General features: G+C 36.8%; 1 long non-coding RNA gene across 1 annotated transcript; it reads right to left on the reverse strand.

Moving 5' to 3' along the window:
* Positions 1 to 519: 519 nt before the first annotated feature.
* Positions 520 to 1,222, reverse strand: LOC124159880. The gene is made up of 2 exons (XR_006865043.1): positions 833 to 1,222; positions 520 to 643 (listed from the first exon to the last, which is right to left on the reverse strand). It is a non-coding gene; the product is annotated as an uncharacterized LOC124159880 (long non-coding RNA).
* Between the last annotated feature and the right edge of the window lie 9,980 nt (positions 1,223 to 11,202).

Consider the following 11,202-nt stretch of genomic DNA (forward strand, 5'->3'; position numbering starts at 1 on the left):
AAGTTTTCGAAGGCTCGAAAAGTAATTAATGATAAAAAAGTAAGAGACGAATTGAAATTAATTATATGTGGAACAGATAACGGTATTCATCTTGGTTTGTTGTGCGCTCCTTAATAATTGTGAAGAAAGTGGAGGCGAAGCGCCCGATGTAGCTCCAATTGACGTGGAAAGAGTACCGATTAAATTAAATGAAAACATAATTAGGATGAGAGGGGTGAATAAAAGGAAGATAATCATGATTATGAATTACCTCAGGACTAATTACATTTATATATCTAAGAAATTAAATACATTATAATTATAAAACAATAACAAATTACAAGAACTTCTTATAAAAATGCATTGAAACTCTTCTTACTTATTTCATATCAATTACGTTAAAAATATTATGAAAACCCAATCAAAGAATGTCACTGATTTAAAAAAATTAGTTTCTTCATCAAATCTATCACTGTTTTTTACAATTCCGTTTTCTCCTCGGGCCTTTGACGCTTGTCTTCATCTAATTTTTTCCCTCTCCTCCGTCGCCTTTTTTCTTTCTTCCCTCTCTATTTCGCGCTCCCGCTTGTTATTTTCCTTTCCTGGTTGATATTTTTAATGAACTCCTCAATTATTACATCGACTCGCCTCTTCTTTGGCATTGCTTGGGAAAAATGAATTGATAGAGATTACCACAAGAAATAACGTTACTTTAGGGACTTCTAAGCTAATTAATTCAATAAACTAAAGTATCGTCACAGTAAACACACTATTAAATAGAAACATCATAAATAACTATAACGCTAAAGTCATTAACATCTCTTGAAATAATTCATCGTTTGTATTCACTTACTTTCTGTAGATTTTGATGGCCCTTCACGGCATGGCGACTTCCTTTAACCGATCGGGCATGCACATTTAATATTATTTTTCTCTCCATTACTTTCAATTATTAACCAAAACCTTTCTCAGCTACGATGGTAATGTCTTCTATTCCACAGCTTTATTTATTTATCTCACCAGTGCATAGTAACCGCGATAATATCATGGGAAATTGGCGCAATTTCTCGAATGATTGCAAACGATATATCGCATTCGCTCCAAACACTTCACGTAAATGCTGGGGCGTTTGGAGCTATCAAAGTTGATAATTTATGCTCGCTCCCGGGCCCCACCTCCTGTGCTTCAGAGCCCTCCAAAGCGTGAAACGGACCGACCTGAGGCGCTTGAAGCGTGAAACGGACCGCGACCCTAATCAAGCATTGAAAAATGGAATAATAGCCAAAAATAAAATGATATCAGCTTTATTTTAATTAAATAATAGTAGCATAAGTGATGAATATTTAACTATTTAAGTGATTTGGTTAGGAATTAACATTCGAGCTTAATATATGAAGCACAAGCTTGCTTCATCGACAGTACGAAAACAATAACAATTAATGCAAAGAATTACTACCATTAGCCCAAATTTTACGTGTTTTATTCATATTTACAATTTATAATTTTATTTCATCACTTGACTTGCTACTAAAAATATCCTCAATGTAGGCTATCAGGTCGATTCTTGAAAAATTTCAAGCTTGTGTTAACACACTAACTCGCCAAATATATTAATAGTTATAGCTTTCAATGAAAACCATATATTACCATAATAATACCATATACTTTGATCAGCCGTTCATTTCCTCAATTGGACAGTATATACAAATACATGCAACGAGTCGAAATTGTTTTCCCCACTATTCGCTGCCTTCTACAATTAAAACTAAAAATTTACTAAATTATAAACACGGGCAGTCGACTTGAATTACTTGCTTGAAAACAAAGGATTTCTCCGAACACCAATAAAGTTTCCGAACAAATATGATTCACCACAAACGTTTAATGGAATATCCATGCACTACATCATTAATGCAATATATATCATGTGGAATTTAATACAAATTGTTTCCTCTATAGACAAGTAAGTTATTCACACAATTAAGTTTCAGTTTATCGGCACAGTTCAGGGTCTATCAAAAATTTCAGTGAGCACATAATAAAATCAGCTGATACGAAAACAATGATAACTGACACAACAGCACTTTCCACACGATTCACTATTGCTAGATTCACTTTTTCACAGCTGTTCCATCCATCCTCAAATTCACCATCACCTCCCTCTGCTTTTTCCAAATATGCAGCTGAAATATCGATACTATTCCATCATAATACATGAAAGCACAGCTGTGACGTTGCCACCTACTTCATTTCCTAAACAGAGAATGAACACTGAAATTAGGGAGTCATATAATATATAGATAACATTAGAAACGAAAGCTTCTAGTTCATACAGTAAAACGATATCGTCACGAGCAATACAATAAAAGTTGATACATATTAATTCTGATATGCAACAAACAGACTTCGAAGCCTAACACATTTACGAAGAAAATCAAACATATTTAGCTTTCAATGATTATTTCGCATAGCATATATCTCACGGTAAAGGACCGATCGGATATAGGTAAATCATTGAATATTTATGTCCGATAAATCATCATTATAACAACGAAATTATGACCTAACCCACCTGTCTGAAGCCATTGGGAAATTATCACAACCACAACAAACAGCTGATTTCTTAAATGAGATTTTCAAAGCGTATTATATATTTCCAAAGTTTAATATAATTTTTAAATGTAAATAAAGCAATTATTTATAATTTCAAGTCAATATTCCGTAAAATACAGAAAAATATATAAAATATCTTCTCCCTCATTGGTTACGCAAACTGTTCAGAAAGTTTTTCATACGGGAAGAGGCGGAGCTTCCAAATAGCTCGCGCAAGAAATAGCATGCTACTATTCCGAACAAAATTATTACTACGCTTCATTCATAATACGGGGTCGTTGCTATAATGACCCGCAGAATAGCGTATGCTATTTTTTGCAACGCTTATCCATAATAGCAGCCCATGTCTATTATCAGTCCACGTAAGGCTGGAATCATCCACATACTCCTTGGCTCTTCCAAACCTCAGAAATTCAAGACTGGTTCGAATTATCGATGAAATTGTTTGTGAGCGACATGCTTTTCTATTGTTCGCCGTTCCAAAGTTCACAGCTCCCAGGTCTTGTTCCCATGATTACCACTTCAAAACCATGTCAATCTTTCATTTTCACATACTGGTAATTCGTGACATGGAGAGGTACTTTGACTATTAAATTGCTATAATGAAGTCTCCGGTTCGCATCCAAATGAAGGTAAATGTTTTTCCCCAAGAAATAATAACATTAGTGTATTATTAGTTATAATTATTCAACACTTTTCATAGTTTTTATGGTTTTTAATGCGTTTTGTATACCAATATATGAATACAAGTTTAAGGAAGACCGGTGAAAATGAAGATTTTAATGTGCCTTTTCATGCGCTTTTCTTTTGCTCGCTTTACCATGGCTTACGTTGTCACAGTTCACGTTTCCATGGTTATCAATCGAAAACTTTCGGGAAAACATGCATTAGCGTTCAAGTGATAACGTGGTATTCACGTTGATTTACTATGGGAAATCAATATAGGGCTCCTATGGGAACATGAAAAGTCTTTTAATTGATCTAATTGATCAATGATGGGAAAGTAAACGTTATAGATTTTCAAACAATGCCAGAAAAATGTTCTAATGAACAAAAAACTTATACATTTGTAAAAGTTAGTTATAAAAATTACAAGTGCTTGAAATTCTCAAAAATGCCCTCCATTCTACCGTTCCATCATGCACTATTGGGTGAAATTCATTTTCCCACTTTTTAGGATAATTTAATGAGACTCCTAGTTTCGATATCATCTTCGGGTCGAACATCCAGGCTCAAATATAAGTTTGCAACTCTAGACTCACTCCAACATAAATTTCAGATCTTCCTCGACTCAATTTCCCTCTGATCTCGACCCTCGATGCGATCTATCGATTGCCAAAACATTTTGCCAGTTGGCGACCCCATTTGACGGTATAACCGCCCGACATTGGAAAATGATCCGTAGCAGGATATTGTGCTCGGGGAGCAACATGACTGCTACCTTTTTCCCGCTTTCAAAAAACTACAAGGAGGACAGAGATTCAAGTCAGACGAGGAAATGAAAGACTGAGTCAACAGTTGGCTTCGCAACGCGGCGAGAGAGTGGTACGCCGCCAGTATTAAAATGCTGGTTGCAAGGATGCAAAAATTAATTGACCATCAAGGCGACTATTAGAGAAATAGGTAAGTGTTCATCCTTTCCAATGATACACGCAAAGTTGAGAATAAATTTATGTTCCATTTTTAAAGCGATAGGAGACCTTACTTTTCAATATCCCCTCGTATTTCCCGACGGAATATCTCAGCTTGCTGGCGCAGATTGTAATTGCGGAGAAAAGCGCCGATGTTGGCAGCACCATCGCCGGCGGGGAAGTGATCGGTAGCAATCGTCCGCATGAATTACGTATTGGCGACTCGTGTTTATTTATTAAAATGTAGCGTTGTTCTCGATTGTTAAAGTCGTTGGACTTGTAAAATACATTAATAATGCACAACAGCCATATTAAAGGTATAAATTCGTTAAATTCCGATCTTACGATGAATTACATGCGAGAATAAATTACCAATGGCGGTGCTGCAGGCGCAGTCGTTTTTAGTCAACACAGACAATTACGACAGCGCCAGCGAGATGGCAATACATGATGATAACATTGGTGTTACAGCGTCGAGCCGTTTCGAAAAATAACGTAGAAAAGTTCAAGGAAGTTTTTTCTTGGTTTTGAGGAGAGCGAAATAACAGGAGAAATAAAAAAAATACCCAACAATGCCAAAGATTCGTCAACGTGGTTTCCTAAGATAATTGCTAGGTATCCTCGGAGGTCTACTTCCGAATTCGGTCGATAGTTGGCGTCTCACTAGTATGGATACGCGAATGCGTGATGGCTCGTCTGCAGGGACACCTATCATGGAACTCTCACTGCGCGCAACCCAGACGGCACAGGAATTTTTCGTATCTGAATACGAGGGTGGACCATCAAGATACAAAAATCGCGCTTAGGAAGTTACTAAAAAGGTTTTGTTTCTTTATTTCCTTTAATGACGAAAAACGATGCAAGAGGACTGGCAAATTCATATGCATCGATAAAATTGTATCTCATCGATAAAACTGTATTCGGTCTGGGACTATTTTCTTTCGCGGGTGGTGCCATCGTGCCATATCCTCCTAGAAAGGTCACATGCCTGCACAAGCTGGCACGAGCCTTTGGAAATCGCATCGTTTACGTTACGTCTCACCACATTTCAGGGATTTTTGTGGTTAAGTTGGTGAAAAATGGAGGGGCAAAACCGACACCCATATGTTTTACATAAAAAAAAGTTTATAATGCTATTTTTGGGAATTTATATCACAAAACTCACTGTTTTTACAATGTACAGCAATATTTATTAATGAAAAATAAGAAATTAACACTGTGTGAGTTTAGATTTACATTTTAGGAACAAAAGTCACATATGAAATTGTCATCTTCTTCTTCATAATTAGCGCACGCCTCATGAGCCCATCCTTTACAGTTCAAACACTGGTTGGTTTTCATTTTCTTCGACTTCACTTTGTATATTTGGGGGGCTGTGGCTTGGAAAGCAAGCTTTCTTTTAGGATTTTTATTTTTATCATTCTTCGCCACTGTTCCTTTGTTTTTAGCTTTCATTCTTTCTTTTCTAATATTCTTTTCCTCCTTTTTTTCTCGTCTTCCTCCAGTTCTACTTTTTAAGGGGACGATATAAGTATGGCTGTCTTTCCAGGTTTTCTTCCTCCTTTCTTTTTAACTCTTTCCTTTTCTTGTGGAGCTGTCATGAGTAGTTTGGGTGAAATTTAATATCGCAGTTTAAAAATTTAATGCGGGCAAAGCCGCAACGGGTACAGCTAGTACTTAATAAATTGGGTTATATTATTTTATTAGGTATAGTGAAGCGCAGCTGATAAGTTGAAATATCGTGAATGCGGGCAAAGCCGCAACGGGTACAGCTAGTACTTAATAAATTGGGTTATATTATTTTATTAGGTATAGTGAAGCGCAGCTGATAAGTTGAAATATCGTGGGGCAAAACCGACCCCGGTCGGTTCTGCCCCACTTTCTGTTGACGGTTTTGCCCCTAGGTACACAGTAAAACAAATATGGCAATTTGAGGTTATCCAAAATCATTAGCTAAGCTACTCGTACGTTAAAATATAAGTAAACACAGTAAATAAGCACATGTACTCACCTTCGGTAAACCAGATTGTGGTTACACTTCTCAAATCAAAATAAATATGCCATTAAAGTTGTAAAATAAACTGGTTAAAACTTCAGAACTCTACATAACCCCAACATCGTCAAGCATGCCAACGAAACCTAGCTCGATCAGCTCGAAATGGCGGCCTCTTCAACTAGTTCATAGTTTTGCCGCTGGAAATAATCACCTACTAGTAAATATTAAAGGGGTCGGTTTGACCCGCCTGGTCGGTTTTGCCCCACTCTCCCCTACAATTGTATAAAATGTATACAATTGTGTAAAGCCAAATTTATATACAATTTACACATTTTGTTTACAATGTATGACATTGTATACAATGTATGAAATTGTATACAATGTATAAAATTGTATACAACCCAGGCGGCACTGGAAGTTTTCGTACCTGAATACGAGGGTGGACCATCAAGATACAAAAATACGGCTTAGGAAGTTACTAAAAAGGTTTTGTTTCTTTATTTCCTTTAATGACGAAAAAAGATGCAAGAGGACTGGCAAATTCATATGCATCGATAAAATTGTATCTCATCGATAAAACTGTATTCGGTCTGGGACTATTTTCTTTCGCGGGTGGTGCCATCGTGCCATATCCTCCTAGAAAGATCACATGCCTTCACAAGCCGTTGGAGATCGCATCGTTTACGTCACGTCTCACCACGTTTCAGGGATTTTTGTGGTTAAGTTTGTGAAAAATAGAGTGTCTGGTAATGGTGAAGTTTCCCTTATTCTTTAATTTCATTCACTGGGCTTCAGAAACGTGTTTGTGAGATATTTTTGTTAAAAATGCCTTTCGTGTGTGTATTGTCGGGATGTAATGGAAACTCCGGGACATGGTTCAAGTTTTTAGCTTTCCAAAAGATTCTGAGTTGAAGAAGAAGTGCATTTGGGCGGTAAGAAGAAAACATTTCACCCCTATGAAAAACTGTGAGGTATGTACTCTTTCTCGCTGTAATTATTTGGATGTAATTTAAAGTTAGAAGTGGCTTCGGGATGTTGATGCATCAACATCCCGAACTATTCAGTACTGAAGTACTATAGTACTATTCAGTACTAAAAATGGTTATTCAAAATATTGTAGCAGCAATTCTTTTGAAAATTCTTGCATTTTAGTTGTCTTTATTGTATTAATTCATTCGGTAAACGTGTGGTTAAAGGAGAAACAAGGAATAAGCTGCCAAGTTTATAGGATCGAATATTGCTTCTTAGCTTGCCCTATGGTGTATTACACGTCGGCTTTCATCATTTCAAATTATCTTATGCTATAGTTGAAAACAATAAAAATATCAGGCATACAAATATTTACTATATTTACGAGCCTAGTAATTTGATTTCTCATGGAGAAATACCAAAAATTGGAAATGATTTGACCTAATAAGTTACATGGTATTTTATTATTTATTAATTTTAGGTGTGTGAGCTTCACATCGCACCTTGTGATATCAGAAAATAATCTGTGGCCTTGGACGAGAAGACGAGGAGAAAATTCTTGCTGAATTGAAGGTGCCCAGATTGGAGGAAGGTACCATTGCTTCACTGTTACCTGTCGCCAAGAAGACAGACATTGTGGCAGAAGTGACATATTTGTGGATGTGGATTATTTGATTTGTGCAAGTTGATGCTGTGATAGTGGACGTTCATCGGAGAAAGTATTGAAGATAGTTTTTATGTATCGACCAGTCCCCTTTTAAATAATTTTTTATTCGAAATAGAATAAGAGTAATTGTTTCGCTAAATTAGATGTGGGATAGAAGAGGAAATTGGAAATATTATTGTGGTTGACAATAGAAAGTACATAATACAGACATTGTGGAAGAAGTGACATATTTGTGGATTTGATTTGTGCAAGTTGATGCTGTGATAGTGGACGTTCATCGGAGAAAGTATTGAAGATAGTTTTTATGTATCGACCAGTCCTCTTTTAAATAATTTTCTATTCGAAAGAGAATAAGAGTAATTGTTTCGCTAAATTAGATGTGGGATAGAAGAGAAAATTGGAAATATTATTGTGGTTGACAATAGAAAATACATAATATATGTATTGTATTTCTGTTGGTTTTTTCTTTCCTGCCTATTTAAAATTTCTTGTGGTGGTGACTTCATGCAAAGTAAGTATAAAATCGGAGGTGTGATCTAAGAGATACCATGTTTTATTTTACAAGTGTTTATGCTGGTGATTTGGCAGGACTTTCATATTTTTAATAGGTTGATACATTTACTGCAGTGACCTAGAGACTTTTACTCATCCCAAATAATTTTTCAAATACTTAAGCGCCTGATATGGGTAAGTTTTAGTAGCTGAGACTGAACTATACGTTAATTTTTGCTTGCATTTTGATGAATTCGATCATACTAATAGCAGATGTGTCAGCAATCCTGTTTCATCGGCAATTTTTATTTAAAAATTTTATTTCGTCAGGCTTTAGGGTAAGCTTTTTAATGCTCGTGGGCTATGTGATGTCTTATTTAGTGTCAAAATTAATAAGAATTTACTCTTATTAACATCTCAAGGTTTCCAAGTAAGTACGAGCCACTTAAGAATGCTGGATGCTGGGGATGCGTGAATTAGCCTTGAGAATCACATTTTTCGCCGAGTTATTTAAGTGGCCGAGTAAGTTTTGTAAGTTCTCAATAGGTAAATAGTACTGTATCATGGTAATTAGAATTCATGATATAGTATTATTTACCTATTGAGAACTTACAATTCATAATGATTCATAACATTCTCGCTACGGTCGGTAGCTATCGATTGTGTTGCGTTCGATACATTTTTCGATCGTGCGAGTTACGATATTTCTAATTTTCGACCTAATCGATTGAGATTAGCCTGAGTGCCGTGTTCCTGCGCGCTTCGTATCCAATCGTACGCGCTTCGTCGACAGGCCGCGAATGGAAATTATCCATTGACGAAAAGCGACGGAGCGGCACAGTATCCCCGTGGTCAATGGGTACTATGTACATACGAATTAGATACGGAGGGTTCTGTGCCGCCTGGGGATGTACACAGTTTTATTTCAAACCGTCTACGTTAAAATAGCAGATCCAGATATTTTTTTGGATTGTGAGAATATGATGTGTAAAGTCCATATTATGTATCCCAGATAGCAATGCACGCTGGAATCAAGCTTGACTGATCAAGGCTGCAAGCTTGCAGCAACCTGGAAAAAAACAAGCCTGTTAGATTGATTCAAGCTAACTAGTCTCCTCCGGTCAAGGCTGTAGCAAGCTTGAAAAAAAGAGCCGGAATCAAGGGTATGACACCTTCATAGATAGCAATGCAAGCTGGAATCAAGGTTGATTGCTCTAGAACTAGCTCTCAATCTTGCCCCCTTGTGGACCACTTACTACTTCATTGACCTCTTGACTCTGAAACAATTAGGCAATATATCATCCACATAATATTAAATATAATATAGTTCTACATGCAGTCAAAGACATAAGCAAATAAAAAAATATCCAATACAAATTAAATTTATTCAAGACAAGACTTCTTTGGACATTGATTTCCCAGCCATTTCCCAATTGCATTTACATACCGCTCATTTTTCGCAAAGGGAAAATCTGCGGCATGCACCTAAGGGATAAAGAATGAAATTTCCAAATAAGAACTTTGGATATTTATTTCAAATTTAACATGAAATTTCAATAGTAGTAAATATGAAAATTAAATTACTAGCCCGAGTAGCGATTATATCTGAAATACAAGTGCCCTATGCAAGCTCCCTATTCATGTTCTCAAAAGAGCGCCTCTGCCGGCCAAAGACTCAACTACGTGCGCTGACCCAGTCTTTTCACGACGTTGGACGGCCTTGCAAACGAACAAGGTATGCCTGGAAACACATAAAACAAAATGACGTCACAGCTCTGAGAATATGGCCACCTGGTGATTCACCGCAATATTAATTTTGCAAATTTTAATATTTTTATATCTCACTTAAAGAATACCTATCTTTTCTCCGACTCGGAATTTAGCCTAATTGAGGTTTAATTTTTTGAACCAATTCCCAAAAACGTGAAAATACTCTATTCACGAAGCTTATTGACGCCGTTTCGAGGCCGCGCCAGACGGAAAAAAATATCGAGGCGACCCTCGGTGCGCGGAAATCGGGAAAAGCCGGACAAAATTAAAAAATGACTTTTTTTGAGTTATAAACTTGAAACTTCGCAGGTATGCTCAGAAGTGATTGAAATTTAAGGATATGTACTTCATTTGACAAAGATCCCACCCGTTTCCCCCGCATAAAAACGCCCGTCTTCAATTTTCTCTGAAAATCTTCCGAAGTAAGCAGAATGTGAAGTTATAGGTAGATTCTTGCAGAATAAAAAACCACATAACCTGTTGGCATGGTATTTTTTCTTTAATTTTCCCTTATCTTAAAGAATATCATCGATAAATTCTTACCGTGTTGTTACAAAATGGCGGATACTGTTTAACGTTAAGTTCCAAATGGGTTTTCGGCAAAGTCACGCGGAGTTACTTATATGAGAACATTTTTTGAAGATTTCTTGAGGTGTTTGTGCAGTTATCAATGAAATAAGTTTGCGACGCCGGAAATTACATTGATTTTTCGATCGCGCGGCAGGGTTCGTCTTCGCGAGTCAGGAGTTGGATTAGCCGCGACGCGATAAGATTATTGAAACTGTATGGGTTATAACGCTCAGCATTCACCGTTTTTATGTTTTTCTTCAAGACACCTATTCTCAAATGGTCTATGGTTTTTCAGCCGAGGTGAGTGCACGTTTCATTGAAGTTCATTTCGTTTTCTTTGGATACGATCGAAGACCATGCTTCTATTAAAAGCCTCGAAAAATTGAGTTGTTTTCCTGGGACTCATACAAAAAGACCTACCAAAAAGATACCAGCTGAGACTCATACCTTCTTTACTCTCCGATCCCTGAACCCCAGGATTCTACTGCGAAAACGGTCGTTTTATGACACCTCTG

Source organism: Ischnura elegans, chromosome 5 (genome assembly GCF_921293095.1).
Source record: "Ischnura elegans chromosome 5, ioIscEleg1.1, whole genome shotgun sequence".
NCBI classification, from domain to species: Eukaryota; Metazoa; Arthropoda; class Insecta; order Odonata; family Coenagrionidae; genus Ischnura; species Ischnura elegans.